This window comes from Capricornis sumatraensis, chromosome 3, assembly GCF_032405125.1.
Source record: "Capricornis sumatraensis isolate serow.1 chromosome 3, serow.2, whole genome shotgun sequence".
Lineage (NCBI taxonomy): Eukaryota > Metazoa > Chordata > Mammalia > Artiodactyla > Bovidae > Capricornis > Capricornis sumatraensis.
This window is the reverse complement of record NC_091071.1, coordinates 104,472,191-104,488,153: the sequence shown is the minus strand read 5'-3', so window position 1 is coordinate 104,488,153 and position 15,963 is coordinate 104,472,191. Positions and strand designations below refer to the sequence as shown.

The following is a 15,963-nucleotide window of genomic DNA, read 5'->3' as shown; positions in this document are numbered from 1 at the left end:
TGAAATAAGGTTGTTTCTTGATTTATTCTTCTCTAGATAGTAAAATGATAATTGTGTTCAATTTCCAGAGATTGATATGAGTATAAGGGAGTGAAGACAGATCATTTAAATTTTAATAAGGTACATTTTTCTAGTTCTCAGTAGTGGAATGGCAAGTAAATAATATCTAATTATATTTGTTAAATAAAGTGTAATTTATTAGTAGGTATGCAGATTGCTTACGGCGTTTAAGAACTGAGACAGCTGATACTAATACTGGGAACTTTAATTTTTAAATTGGAATGGAGTTGATTTAGAATGTTGTGTTAGTTTCTGCTGTTGAGCCAAGTCACTTATGCATACATATATGTCTGCTCTTTTTTAGATTCTATTCCCATATAGGCTATTTCAAAGTATTTAATAGAGTTCCCTGTGATATTTAGAAAGTTCGTATTAGTAATATGTTCTATATATAGCAATGTGTATATGTTAATCCCAATCTCTGGGTTTATCCCTCTGCCCCCATTTTAACCACAACTTTGTTTTCAACATCTGTGGCCCAATTTCTGTTTTATAGGTAAGTTCATTTGCACCATTTCTTTAGATTCTACTTATCAGCAATATCATAAGATATATGTTTATGTCTGATGTCACTCAGTCTCTAAGTCCAGCCATGTTGCTACGAATTGCATTATTTTGTTCTGTTTTAGGACCAAGTAATATTACATTATATTTATGTACCATATCTTCTTTATCTGTTCTTCTGTTGATGGGCATTTAGATTGATTCTAGGTCCTGACTATTGTAAATAGTGCTACAATGAACATTAGAGTGCATGTATCCTTTCAAATTATGGTTCTTTGAATACATGCCTCAGAATGGGATTGCTGGGCATATAGTAGCTCTAATTTAGTTTTTAGTTTTTTTTTTTAAGGAATCTCCATACTATTCTCTATAATGGCTGTACCAATTTACATTCCCACCAAAAGTGTAGGGAAGTTCTCTTTTCTCCACACCCTCTCCAGCATTTATTGTTTGTAGATTTTTTGATGAAGGCCATTCTAACCAGTGTGAGGTGATAGTTCGTTGTAGTTTTGACTTGCATTTCTCTAAGAATTAGTGATGTTAAGCATCTTTTCATGTGTGTTTTGGTCATTTGTATGTCTTCTTGACACTGGAAACTTCAAATCACGCCAACAAAGAATAAGGTGTAGGTGTTTGTTAAATAAAGTAGGGTCTTGCCTAAATGGACATTTCTTCAAAGAAGACATACAGATGGCTAACAGGCTAACAAACACATTAAAGATGCTCAACATTGCTCATTAGTAGAGAAATGCAAATCAAAACTACAATGAGATACCACACCAGTCAGAATGGCCATCATCAAAAAGTCTACAAAGAATAGATGCTGGAGAGGGTGTGGAGAAAAGGGAATGCTCTTGCACTGTTGGTGGGAATATAAGTTGATACAGCCACTATGGAAGACAGTATGGAGATTCCTTAAGAAACTAGAAATAAAACCACCATATGACCCAGCAATCCCACTCCTTGGCATATACCCTGAGGAAACCAAAATTGAAAAAGACGCATGTATCCCATTGTTCATTGCAGCACTATTTACAATAGTTGTAACATGGAAGCAACCTAGATGTCCATTGACAGATGAATGGATAAAGAAGTGGTGGTACATCTACACAATGGAATATTACTCAGCCATAAAAAGGAACATATTTGAGTCAGTTCTGATGAGGTGGATGAACCTAGAACCTATTATACAGAGTGAAGTAAGTCAGAAAGAGAAAGATAAATATTGTATTCTAATACATATATGCAGAATCTAGAAAAATGGTGAAGAATTTATTAACAGGGCAGCAGTGGAGAAACCGACATAGAGAATAGGCTTATGGACATGGGGAGAGGGGAGGAGAGGGTGAGACGTATGGAAGGAGTAACGTGGAAACTTAAATTACCATATGTAAAATAGATAGCCAACATGAATTTGCTATATGGCTCAGGAAACTCAAACAGGGGCTCTCTATCAACCTAGAGGGGTGAGATGGGGAGGAAGATGGAAGGGAGATTCAAAAGGGAGGGGAGATATATGTATACCTATGGCTGAGTCATGTTGAGGTTTGACAGAAAACAGTAAAATTCTATAAAGCGATTATCCTACAAAAAATTAATTAAGAAAAAAAGTAAGGTCTTGGAACACAAGAAAATAGAGTCCGGTGGGAGCATGGAGGCTGCTCAGTGAGAAACAGCAGTATGGAAAAGATGACCTCAAGGGAAAAGCAACAATTTAAAGCAGCAAGGAAAATAACATCAGTGGTTTTTTTTTTTTCCTGTATGTTAATATGATGATAATTGAAATAGAATGACAGACAAGAGTTGTGCTGTTGAGTCCTCTGAGATTTCTAAATAGAAGACAGTCTGTTGCATGGTACCTGGGATGGGCATCATATAAATAGCATTCCATTCTGTTTAGGTGGCTACTTTTTCTTTTTTTCCAAAGAAAAATCAATTTTTAAAAAAGTTGCTTTACAAATCTAAATAAGCTTGAGATATGAATACATCCAAACTCTACTGAGGAACCACAGAGAAATATTTATTCTCACCATTAGTTTTGGCTTCCAGTAGGAAGTGCCTAATAATAGTCAGGAGGCCCGTGGTGTATGTTATTTTCCCACGGTGCTGTGGTCTTCAGATTTCCATATCTTTTGTGCTGCAATGTCAGCTGTGAATTTTTATTAGCAACCTTTTGTATGCTGACTGCTCTACTGTTCAGTTGTCTAAGTGTGATTGAGATCTGAGGTGAGTTAGACTTGTTGAGAAATTGTAATTGACATTCTACAGTTGATGTTTGCTAAAAGGAAACCATTTCAAAAATGAGACTGTTTCTTTTAGAAATACATCTATAATTTCTATTTGTATACACATACAGTTATTTAGTATAGATGTGGCTTTGTCCAGGCATATTGCCTACATGAACTATATAAGGAAACCAGAATCAATTCAAAATCTTAAGAAGTTATACTTGTAAAGTGTGATTGTGATATGTAGCATTTTTCACAGTTCATGATGTAGTAGACTTTATAGAGAATTTTAGCAGATTTACTGGAAAGAAAAAATATCACTAAAATATTAGCATTTGTAAGACTATGAAATGATTAACAAAACTGGAGTCAAGGAGAATCACTAATGCATGACAAAACCTACATCATCACAGAATACTGGATCTGAATATGGCACCCAATTACTATGTGAGAAGAGAGAGGTCAGGTTACACTGCAAGTTGTTGTTATTGTTCAGTTGCTCAGTCATGTACAACTCTTTGTGACCCCATGGGCTGCACCTCGCCAGGCGTCCCTGTCCTTCACCATCTCCTGGATCTTGTTCAGACTCATGTCCACTGAGTTGATGAGGCCATCCATCCATCTCTGCAAGTAGATGATCTAAAAACAGGGTCTTTGATCTATTACCCTCATCAGTTTCTTTGTTGTCTCTGCATAAACCAGGTATAAATCCCCTATTGTCCATATCTCAGTGGAAGGAAGATGGCAGGATGCTACTGGGTACTATTTTTCTAATGCCAATTTTATTGCTAAATAGAGTGTTGACAGTGGTTAAAGAAAAAAAAAAAAGATTTTTTAAGAGAAGATTCCTGGGACTCATAAAAGTTGTCGTTAGGCATTTAAAAGTCTGCCATGTAGAACATGTGTTAAACTTGTTCTATTTGGTCTCCTGGGGACTTGACAAAATCCCAAGGATTTTTCTACTGCAAATGAATGGGATTTGTAAAACATCATTTTAGTAACTATAAGAGAGATTTCAATTCATTGTCACTAGAAAAATTCAAGTAATAATGGACCACTCATTGAAAAGTTTTCCAAGAAATTGAGGAAATTGGATTAAGGAAATTCTGTAGTTTTTTGGTTTTTAGTTCTCATTTGCTTGTTTTTTTTTTTTTTTTTTTTAACAGCAGAGGCAAATGCTGTTTCTCACTGTTATCCCAGAGTTTAGTATATGAGACCTTCTCAGTGTTATAGGTTTGGATGACTTTGACCATCACTCTCAAATTTGGGTGTTCTTTATCTCCTAATATGTTCCTTTTTCCAAAACTTCAGGTAGATAGAAATGGCTCCATATTTTAAGATTCTAGGGTCCTGGAGAGCCCTACTTTTGCATTTAAATATTTTTACTTTTAACATTGAAAGTGAGAGTGAAAGTCACTCAGTTGTGTCCGACTCTTTGTGACCCCATGGACTATACAGTCCATGGAATTCTCCAGGCCAGAATACTGGAGTGGGTAGCCTTTCCCTTCTCCAGGGAATCTTCCCAACTCAGAGATCGAACCTAAGTACCCTGCATTGCGGGCAGATTCATTACCAGCTGAGCCAAAAGAGAAGCCCACTTTTAACATTATGTGCATCTTAATCCCAGGGAAGTGATTTTACAACAGTTGAACATTTATTTTTACAGTAGTTTGCATTAATTTAGACCCTACTTGCTCTAATACATTATTTATCATTGTGTTAAGAATAATATCAGCAGCAAGATTGTTGTCAGCATATTTCTTCATATTAATAGCATCTACTAACTTATTTCCTTATATTACTCAAGTTCATTGCCAATATAAATATGTGCCTCTTTTGACAAAGAAAGTAGTTTATATTTTCAGCAAAGATTCTCCTTTTATTTTTTTTTTATATTTCCATGTCTCATATTTCCTTCTTTTTTATAGGAAGTAGATTGAAGTGTATCATTTTGGAGGCAGGGCATTTTATTTTTAGTGGGTGCTTCTTTAGCAGCTGTTGAATACTCTATATTTACCTTCCAACTGCTCTCATTTAATTCTTGACACTCCCTGGGAGTGGGAGGCCTCATGAAGTTCTGAAAATCAGGATGCTTGATTATGGGAGGTTAGATGACTTGCCTAAGGCCATGCATCTAGTACCTGGACAAACTTAATATGGAAATGGTCTTTATATTTAACAGTGAGGGAGATGCAAGAAACATAAATGAAAATAGTGAAAGCTCCAACATACAGTCCTTTGTAGTCAGTTGTCACTCTTAGATTCTTAAGACTTATTGCACATTTGAATTACTTGGTGAGCTTTAAAAAACAAACAAACAAACAAACAGACACATTGAGCACATCCTCTGTGCTTTTTCTGTGCTAGGTCATTGATTTTGTTGCCTTTCATTGCCTGTGCAGCGTGTGGGACGTTAGTTCCCAGACCAGGATTCGAGTATGTAGGGTCTGAACCCCTTGCATTGGAAACACAGCATCTTAACCTGTGGACCACCAGAGAAGTACCACCTGGTGAGCTTTTAAAAAATATCAGTGGGCCCAATCCCCAAACACACTGATTTAACTCAACTTGGAATGAACCCTAACATCGTTATATATTTTTAAAATTCCCAGGTGATTCTACTATGCAGAGAGGACTGAACATCACTGTTCTCTATTTAAAAATTGAACAGAGCTCATGTTTGAACAAAATAAACTCTTGGAAAGTTCAGTGCAAAAGGGATTCTGGATAGGGAAAAGAGGTATGTTTTGTGGTAATGAATCTGCGTAAAGGTGAGGATATGTTTTGTTTAACTTTAACAGACAGTCCATTTCATGGGCACATTGTTTATGGAGACCCACTCAGTAGTTGAAGTTGAGTCAGAGAAGAAAAATAGAGGCAATTTTGTGGTTGGAGCTGTGAATACAAATTAATATATTGAGAGAAATAAGAGCAATTAGATAAGGAAGGATTTGATCTAATTAGAGCAAGAATGTGTATTATTCACAGAAGGGATGTGAACTGATTAGGTGAGGTTTGAAGAAAGTTATCACTGGTTTTCTAGAAAGGAAAGCATAGGGGAAGAAAATACTGATGTTAGAAAGAAATAGATATTTAAAATAGATAATTTAGGACACTGTCACAGTGACTGAAGAGACAAGGCAAGTTGTAAAGGTAAAGAGGAGGAAGCTGATGGTAAAACATCAGCCACTGGGATACCTACTTGTTTTGGTGCCTTCCTATGTTAACTAAACCAGGTAGAGTTCATTATCAACATTTTATTTACTACCAGTGAGGAAGTTGAGCTTAGCAAAGTTACATAATTTGCTCAAGTTTGTAAGATTAGAAATGGATGATGTTATTGCTCAAATCTAGATGTTTCTGCTCCAAAGCTTGGCTTATTTTTCTATTGAATCATCTCTTTTCTACCAAATCCCATAGCCCTAACACAACAAGAATGGATGCATATTATAAAGAACTCTCAGTTAATCAAAATTTATTGAATTAATGCACATGAGGCAGCAAGTGGTGACAAATCCCTGCACACTGTTTGGCTGTTCATCCTTTGGCCACCAGAGCAGGAGGCAAATCATTTGCAAGAAGAAAAAGATATCAACAAATCATGCAACATAAAAACAGGTGGAAAAAAAAATAAAAGAGAAATGAAGGGTACCCAGTGTGGCTTTAGGTATTAAGAGAGGGCATTGAATTGAATATTTTATAGATAGTGGGGGGTGAGGCTCCCTTTCGTCAGTTCCTTTGCCACGACTTCTATGAAGGCTTCTCAGATCTCTGTACATGTAATGAACCACATCCTCTGTGCTATCATCACTGCTATTCTCAAATACTTGTAACACTGATCAAATAAGGCTTTGCTTACATAGCTGACTCCATTGGAGTCAGACCCTCTTGATGCAGGAATTATGCATTCATTATTATTGAATCCATAACTTCTGGCACAGAAAGTTTTCAACATAAAAAATAAATGGATAAGAAAAAAAAATGGTGAGTGAATGGACTGGGTTTAATCTCTTCACCAGTGACTATTACTAGGCCCCACACTGTGCCTGATTTGTGATCAGACATAGTTAAGAGGGAGAGCAGTAATTATGTTATTTCCAATGTAGTTGTGACTCTCTTGCTTTCCTAGAAATGATGTAATTATTGCTATAGCTTTTAACTTTTAAAAATCTGGTAATATCTAGAAACTCATTTGTGTAACATTTAAATTTAAGACTGGGAACTAGGTACTGATGGATTCTGCAAGTGATTAAATTGCTTAAATAATGCTCAAATAATCATTTAATGTACCTGTAATTCTAACTACAAGGAGATAGAGAGCAGGTTACCAAATAGTATCTGAATTTAAGAAACCTGAGAGTTACAGCAACTTGGCACATGTGATGGGTTGAATTGAGTCCCCTGAAAATTCATATGTAGAAGTTCTAAACCTCGGTGGCTCAGAATATGACTGTATTTGGAGATAGGACCTTCCACTAAGTGATTAAGTTTAAGTGAGGTAGTTAGAGTTAGGGCCATAATCTAGTGTGAGCAGTGTCCATATAACAAGAGGAAATCTGCATTCACAGTGGGGCACCAGGGAGGTGCACACACAGAAGAAAGACTACCTGAGGACAAAGCTGGAAAGATGCTGTCTTCAGCCACGGAGAGAGGCCTCAGAAGAAACCAAGTCTGCTGTTGACGCCCTGATCTTGAACTTGCGGCCTCCAGAAATGTGAGAAGATATGTTTCTGTTATTTGAAGCCACCAGGCTGTGCTATTTTGTTATGGCAGCCCAAACAAACTAAGACAGCACGCTGTTTATTTTTCCTCAGCGATGCTACGTCACCTAAGTTCCTCATAGTTTATCAAGCTTTCACTTTTTGACATTTAAGTAGCTGTTACCACTAATCAGTAAGCATAAGTAGCTCATGCCTGAGCACATGGGCATATGATATCAACAAGTTCTGCAGCTTATAGTTGGAAAACATTTGCATAATTGGTGCAGAGATATTTGGAGAGATGAAGTACCCTATAAAGTGAGATTAAAATATCTGCGTTTGTTTTAAATTACCTATTGAAGCTGATTCAAGTATTTGCTGTTATAGTCACATAGGAACCTCTGTTATTATTTTTTTTTTATTTTCAAGTTTAAACATTGAAATCATTCAAGGATAAATCTCTTTCTAAAATACCTATAAGTCATTATCAAAACTTTATAAACTGTGAGTGGGAAAATTTTATGAGAAATTACTAGCCTGACTTGCTTTGATGTATGGCAGTATTTTTACACTGAAAGTGCTTAATGTTTCTCTTGTACAGTTTTTATGTTCACTTCTGCATTATGCCATTTAATGAAATTAAATTCTAGTTGGAGTTTTTAAAATAGTTGTTTCAGAAGATAAAACAGCCCTCTAGGTACATCAAGCTTTGGAATGTCATATGGCTTTTGAACTCAGTATCTGTCTTTCAATTTATTTTGAAAAATTTTTAGAATAATTCATTTTGGGAAAAAAAGATATTTTTTACCCTATTATAATTGTTGCTTTCAAACTTTGATCCTGTTGATTGCAGGAACATTAGCCATTCTTTCTTAGCTTTGTTTTTGGGCCTTGTTTTTTTGTCTGTCTCTGGAGTTCAGCAGCTTGTGAAGGTGAACATTCATTGAGAATCTATTATATGGCAAGGTGCTTCCTAGTCATTTAATGTTTCAAAGGTAGCAAGTGATCTCAGATATCTTTCACATCTCCTTAGGAGGTGAGATTTGCACAAATAGATACTGGCCATGAGAAAATGTTTGATATTTTTGTTCATAAAATTTGACATTGAACAATGGGACTTAGACCATTTAAAACTACCAATCCATCTTCACTGTCTGTGACTTCACTCATACTCTACCCATCCTACGTTCATAGTACACACACACAAACACACAAAGTTATGCCATAATTATGGTTTTAATGTTTTAAACTCAAGACTTTCTCAATAAAGCCAGTATTTTATATGGAAAATATTATAAAACACTAATGTATGTTGTATAATTTTTATTTTAAATAATTTATTTTAATATTCAGTTCAGTTCAGTTCAGTCGCTCAGTCGTGTCCGACTCTTTGCGACCCCATGAATCACAGCACGCCAGGCCTCCCTGTCCATCACCAACTCCTGGAGTTCACTCAGACCCATGTCCATCGAGTCGGCAATGCCATCCAACCATCTCATCCTCTGTCGTCCCCTTCTCCTCCTGCCCCCAATCCCTCCCAGCATCAGAGTCTTTTCCAACAAGTCAACTCTTCGCATGAGGTGGCCAAAGTACTGGAGTTTCAGCTTTAGCATCATTCCTTCCAAAGAAATCCCAGGGTTGATCTCCTTCAGAATGGACTGGTTGGATCTCCTTGCAGTCCAAGGGACTCTCAAGAGTCTCTCCAACACCACAGTTCAAAATCATCAATTCTTCGGGAGTCTTTTAATAATTTTGATGAACTTTTAGTATAGAATTTATAAATGATATTAGTAGGAAGACTTACATTTGAACTATGGCTCTCCCATGTGTTAGCTGAGTTTGCACAACCCAGTTAATCTTGTACCTCAGATTCCTTGTGAAAATAAAATGATAATGAAAATAAGATGATATGACTCACAAATGGGAAATAGGCTAATTGACAGATAAGTGCTCCTTAAGTTTATTTTTTTGCTGGTGTTGTTACTTTTTTCATTGAAATTATGATTATTATTTCAAGTAGTTTTTCATGGAATTTGCAAGAGTACCTACCTACTATCAGATAACAAAAAGAAAATCGAGGATTGAAAAATAGCCTTAAGGCATTTGAATTGGAAAAGAAAAAGTGAAACTGTCTCTCTGCAGATGACATTATCTTAAATGTAGAAAATCCTAAGGATTCCATCAAAAAACTTTTATTAATAACACAAAATCAGTAAAGTTTCAGGATACAAAATCAACATACAAAATTCAGTTCTATTTCTATACACTAACAATGAACTATCTGAAAAAGAAATGAAACAGTTTTGTTCAAACAGCATCAAAATACTTAGGAATAAACTTACCCAAGGGGGGCAAAGATCTATGCCCTGAAACTAGAAGACATTGATGAAAGAAATGAAAATATATCCTGTGTTAGTGAATAAGAGGTGTCAATATTATTAAAATGTCCATACTATCCTAAGCCATCTAGATTTAATGTAGTCCCTAGCAAAATTTCATTAGAAAGAGAATGTTAAAGTTTGTGTGAAACCAAACAAGACCTCAAATAGCCAAGGCAAACCTAAGAAAGTACAATGATGAAGACATCACACTTCCTGATCTGAAACTGTATTACAAAGCTCTAATAATCAAGCTAACATGATATTAGCATGATATCAGACACGTAGAACAAGGGAGCAGAATTGAGGGCCCTAAAATAACCCCATGTGCAGTCAACTAGTATTTGAGAAGAGACCCAAGAAAACTCAGTGATGAAAGGATAGTCTTTTCAATAAATAGTATTGGGAAAACTGGATATTCACATGTAACAGAATGAAACTGGATCTTTATCTTATACTACTTAAAAAGATTTACTCAGGGGATTAAAGACTTAAAAGTAAGATGTGAAACTACAAAACTAGAAGAAAACAGGGAAGAAGCTCTTTGGCATGCGTCTTGGTGATGATTTGTGGAGTATCACACCAAAAGCACAACAAAAGTAACGCTAACAAAGGAAGACTGTGTGAAGCTAAAATGTTTCTGCCCAGCAAAAGAAAACAACAAAGTGAAAAGACAGCATATGGAATGGGAGAAAGTATTTGCAAGCTACATATCTGGTAAGAGGTTAATACCCAAGATATACGAGAAACTCATACAGCTCGATAGCAAAAACAAACATAAGATCAAATAGCTACAACTGAAAAATGAGCAAAGAACTTACATAGACATTTTTCTGAAGTGAAAGAAAGAAAGTGAAAGTCACTCAATTGTGTCCGACTCTTTGTGACCCCATGGACTATACAGCCCATGGAATTTTCCAGGCCAGAATACTAGAGTAGGTAGCCTATCCCTTCTCCAGAGGATCTTCCCAACCCAGAAATCGAACTGGGGTCTCCTGCATTGCAGGCAGATTCTTTACCAATTGAGCTATCAAGGAAGCCCATTTTTCTGAAGAAGACATACAAATGGCCAACAGGTACATGAAAAGATACTCAGGTTCACTAATTATCTGTGTGTATGTACTCAGTTGTATTCAACTCTTTGTGGCTCCAAGGACTGTAGCCCACCAGGCACCTCTGCCCATGGAAATTTCCAGGTAAGAATACTAGAATGGGTTGCCATTTCCTACTCCAGGGGATCTTCCCAACCCAGGGATCAAACCCATGTCTATTGTGTCTTCTGCATGGCAGGCAGATTCTTTACCACTGGTGCCACCTGAGAAGCCTTAATTATCAGGGCGATGTAAATGAAAACCACCAATGTAATACCATTTGATACCTGTTAAAATGGCTAACATCTAAAAGACAAGAGATAACAAGTATCAGTGAGGATGTGGAGAAATGGGAGCTTTCTTGGTGGGAATACAAATTGGTACAGCCACTATGTGAAAATAGTATGAAGATTTCTCAAAAAAATTAAATAGAGCTATCATATGATGATCCCTCTTCTGATTATATATCTAAAAAAAATGAAATCCACTTCCCATTTTCCTTGCACCATTACTCAGAGTAATCGAGACATGTTGTTTAACCTATTGACAGAGAAGGAGAATGTGGAATATTCATACAATGGAATATTATTATGGCAACAAAAAGAAGGAAGTGCTTTCACTTGCGACTACATTGATAAATTTTGGGAGCATTACACTAAGGGAAATAAGTCAGACAGAGAAAGATAAATACAAAATAATTTCACTTATATGTGGATTCTAGAAAATTGAGTTCATAGTAGCAGAGAATAGAATGATAGTTGACAGAGGCTAGAGGGTGGGGGAAGTGGGAAGATGTTGGTCATGGTACAAACATTCAGTTATAAGATGACTAAGTTATGGTGACTTAATATACAGCATGGTGACTATAGTTAACAACACTGTATTGTGTACTTGAAAGTTCCTAAGAGAGTAAGTCTTAAATGTTCTCACCATCAATGCAACAGAAAAAAAGATGTTGATTAGATGGGGTGAAGTATGTGTTAATTAACCATATTGTGGTGATCATTTTGTGGTACATATATGTATCAAATCATCACATTATATATCTTAACCTAAAATAACATTATATCTCAGTTATACCTCAATAAAGATGGAGGGAAAACTCAGCCTTTCCTGTTAGTCCTACATTCATTCATTAAACACATATTTATTGAGTTGATATTATGTGCTATGATCCATGATGGGAGGGAAGACACTATGCTGGGGAAAACAGAAATAGACTCATCTTGTAGCTTAATAAAAGGAAAGGGGCATTTTATATTAAACCAAATTTTAAAAAAAAATCACACAAATGTAAAACCACAAAAGTATTTGTGCTGATGTCTTCTAATATATTCTTGAAAAGTCAACAATTTAAAAATATTTATTTTATTAAACATCTTTAAATGCTATATTTTGTATAGTTGTGTCACTTTTTCTTTATTCTGAATTTAATACCCTTCGATACTGGTCATTTTTTAACTATTGTTTTTGGCAGATATAATAATTATATATATATATTCTCCTGGATTCTTTTGGTCATGACTGAACTTTTGGTTTAATTTTCAAAGACCATATCTCCATTAGCATTTCAGAGCCACTGAAATGGTGCAGAATTGGCTATTCACAACAGAATTATAAAAAGACTTCTCAAGGAAACTCTTTATCCATATTTGGAAAAATTTGAGAATACTTAAAATTATTCAGAACTAATTTGATTTGTCAAGAAATTTTGTCAAACAGGGTAATTGAAAATATGCCCAAGAGAAATAATATGTAATACAATTTTAAGGCAAATTTAAACAAGTGATTTTGAGACCAGTGGCTTTGCAAGTTGATGGTATTGAGAGCTGATATGGTAATACCAAGTGCTTTAAGGCTGGCCCCACCTCTAACTTGGCATTTCCTTTAGTATACAAAGAGTGTCATTTTTGTCCTATGACTTTTAGTTCAAAAATTATGTAGCTCAAGGCAACCTCTAGTCAGTCATGAACATAAAGTATATTTAAGAAGAGTTCTGAGTATGTTTAATATGTAAAATGATGCACTAAGTCTTAAGAACAGCTCCAGGGACAAAACTTAAAATACTAGAAAGTGGAGGCCAGGAAAAGAACAGCAAATCATATAAAATAATGTCTTAGTAATTAAAATAAAAACTAGAATACTTTTCTTGATAGCTGGTACCTGAATAAGTGTTCAAGGACAGGAATATAGTTCAACTCAGGCCCAGATTCACAGAGTCTGCCTAAACAGAAATTGTGGTAAATTCTATAAGCTAACAGCTATATGTTCAAAAAAGTTACATGGAAACCTTGTCAGATATATAATATCTTTGCAAGTTTGCATTTGAAAAAGACTGTGAGATATTTCTAAATACACTGAGGAGTATTAGCCTATTGGGGCTGACAAAAATTCTCTCCTTTACAAAACATTAGGCAAACTCCTCTGAACCCTCAGCTCAGCTAGGTCACATCTTGGACTTTCTTCTCTGTCCTAAGAGAGTCCAGTTTTAGCAACAATCCTGCCAAGTAAAGTTAGAAAGAAGCCATATCATTGATATCTGATCACCCTCAATAACTGACAAAATTCCTCATCTGTCATCACCTCCAGGTAATATCTAATCATCCTGGCCCATCTTCCACAGGGATCCTCTTAGGTCATTTGAGCAAGGATAACACTCCTCTCTTAGGAGTTCACCACCCATCAGTTCCTTGCTCTGCTCTTGGCTATAAATCCCTACTTTTCCTTATTGTGTTCAGAATTCAGCCCAGTTCTATACTGAGGTCTCTTTCCCCCAATTACAAGATTCCGGAATAGAATCTGTTTATCACTTTAACTATTGTCCAACTCTGGTTTTTGTTTGACAGAGCACATAACTTCCATTAAAATTTTCTGTGATAACTTTTAAAATTTATATTCCAAATGATATATCTTGGAACGTGAAGTCAAGTGAGCCTTAGGAAGCATCACAGGGACAAAGCTAGTGGAGGTGATGGAATTCCAGTTGAGCTATTTTAAATCCTAAAAGATGATGCTGTGAAAGTGCTGCACTCAATATGCCAGCAAATTTGGAAAACTCAGCAGTGACCACAGGACTGGAAAAGGTCAGCTTTCATACCAATCCCAAAGAAAGGCAATGCCAAAGCATGTTCAAACTACTGCACAATTGCACTCATCTCACACGCTAGTAAAGTAATGCTCAAAATTCTCCAAGCCAGGCTTTAGCAATACGTGAATCATGAACTTCCAGATGTTCAAGCTGGTTTTAGAAAAGGCAGAGGAACTAGAGATCAAATTGCCAACATCCACTGAATCATGGAAAAGGCAAGAGAATTCCAGAAAAACATCTATTTCTGCTTTATTGACTATGTCAAAGCCTTTGACTGTGTGGATCACAATAAGCTGTGGAAAAATCTGAAGGAGATGGGAATACCAGACCACCTGACCTGCCTCTTGAGAAACCTGTATGCAGGTCAGGAAGCAACAGTTAGAACTGGACATGGAACAACAGACTGGTTCCAAATAGGAAACGGAGTACGTCAAGGCTGTATATTGTCACCCTGTTTATTTAACTTATATGCAGAGTACGTCATAAGAAATGCTGAGCCGGAGGAAGCACAAGCTGGAATCAAGATTGCCGGAAGAAATATTAATAACCTCAGATATGCAGATGACACCACCCGTATGACAGAAAATGAAGAGGAACTAAAGAGACTCTTGATGAAAGTGAAAGAGGAGAGTGAAAAAGTTGGCTTAAAGCTCAACATTCAGAAAACAAAGATCATGGCATCCGGTCTCATCATTTCATGGGAAATAGATGGGGAAAAAGTGGAAACAGTGTCAGACTTTATTTTTTGGGCTCCAAAATCACTGCAGATGGTGGCTGCAGCTATGAAATTAAAAGATGCTTACTCCCTGGAAGGATGACCAACCTAGACAGCATATTAGAAAGTAGAGACATTAGATCGCCAACAAAGGTCTGTCTAGTCAAGGCTATGGTATTTCCAGTGGTCATGTATGGATGTGAGAGTTGGACTATAAAGAAAGCTGAGCACTGAAGAATTGATGCTTTTGAACTGTGGTGTTGGAGAAGACTCTTGAGAGTCCCTTGGACTGCAAGGAGATCCAACCAGTCCATCCTAAAGGAGATCAGTCCTGGTGTTCATTGGAAGGACTGATGTTGAAGCTGAAACTCTAATACTTTGGCCACCTGATGCGAAGAACTGACTCATTTGAAAAGACCCTGATGCTGGAAAAGATTGAGGGCAGGGGGAAGAGGGGGCGACAGAGGATGAGATTATTGGATGGCATCATCGACTCAATGGACATGGGTTTGTGTAGACTATGAGAGTTGGTGATGGACAGGGAGGCCTGGTGTGCTTGGTTCATGGGGTTGCAAAGAGTCAGACATGACTGAGTGACTGAACTGAACTGAAGTGGTACAGATATATATGTGTATGTGTGTGTGTATATATATACACACTGTGTGTGTGTATATATATATACACACACATATATATATATACACACACATAGACTAATAGATATCAGCTATCAGATTTATCTACGAGAAGGGAATGGCAACCCACTCCTGTGTTATTGCTTAGAGAATTTATTGGACAGAGAAGCTGGGAGGGATGCCATCCATAGAGTTTCAAAGAGTCGGCCACGACTCAGTGACTCACACACACGCACACACACCCCAGATATATATCTGAAACATCTTTAGTATGTCTAATATTGTTGTTGTGGTTCAGTCACTAAGTCATGTCACACTCTTTGCGACCCCATGTACTGCAGCAGGCCAGGCTCTTCTGCCCTCCGTTATTTCCAAGAGTTTGCTCAAATTCATGTCCATTGAATCAGTGCTACTATCCAACCATCTCTTCCTCTGTTGTCCCCTTCTCCTTTTGCCTTCCATGTTTCCCATCATCAGGGTCATTTCCAATGAATCAGCTGTTCACATCAGGTGGCCAAAGTATTAGAGCTTCAGCTTCAGCATGTCTTTCCTATGAATATTCAG

General features: G+C 36.6%; 1 protein-coding gene across 1 annotated transcript in view; it reads left to right on the top strand.

The window, feature by feature from the left end:
* THSD7B (thrombospondin type 1 domain containing 7B) overlaps positions 1-15,963 on the top strand; it is a 910,123-nt gene that overhangs the window by 378,540 nt on the left and 515,620 nt on the right. The window lies entirely within an intron of this gene.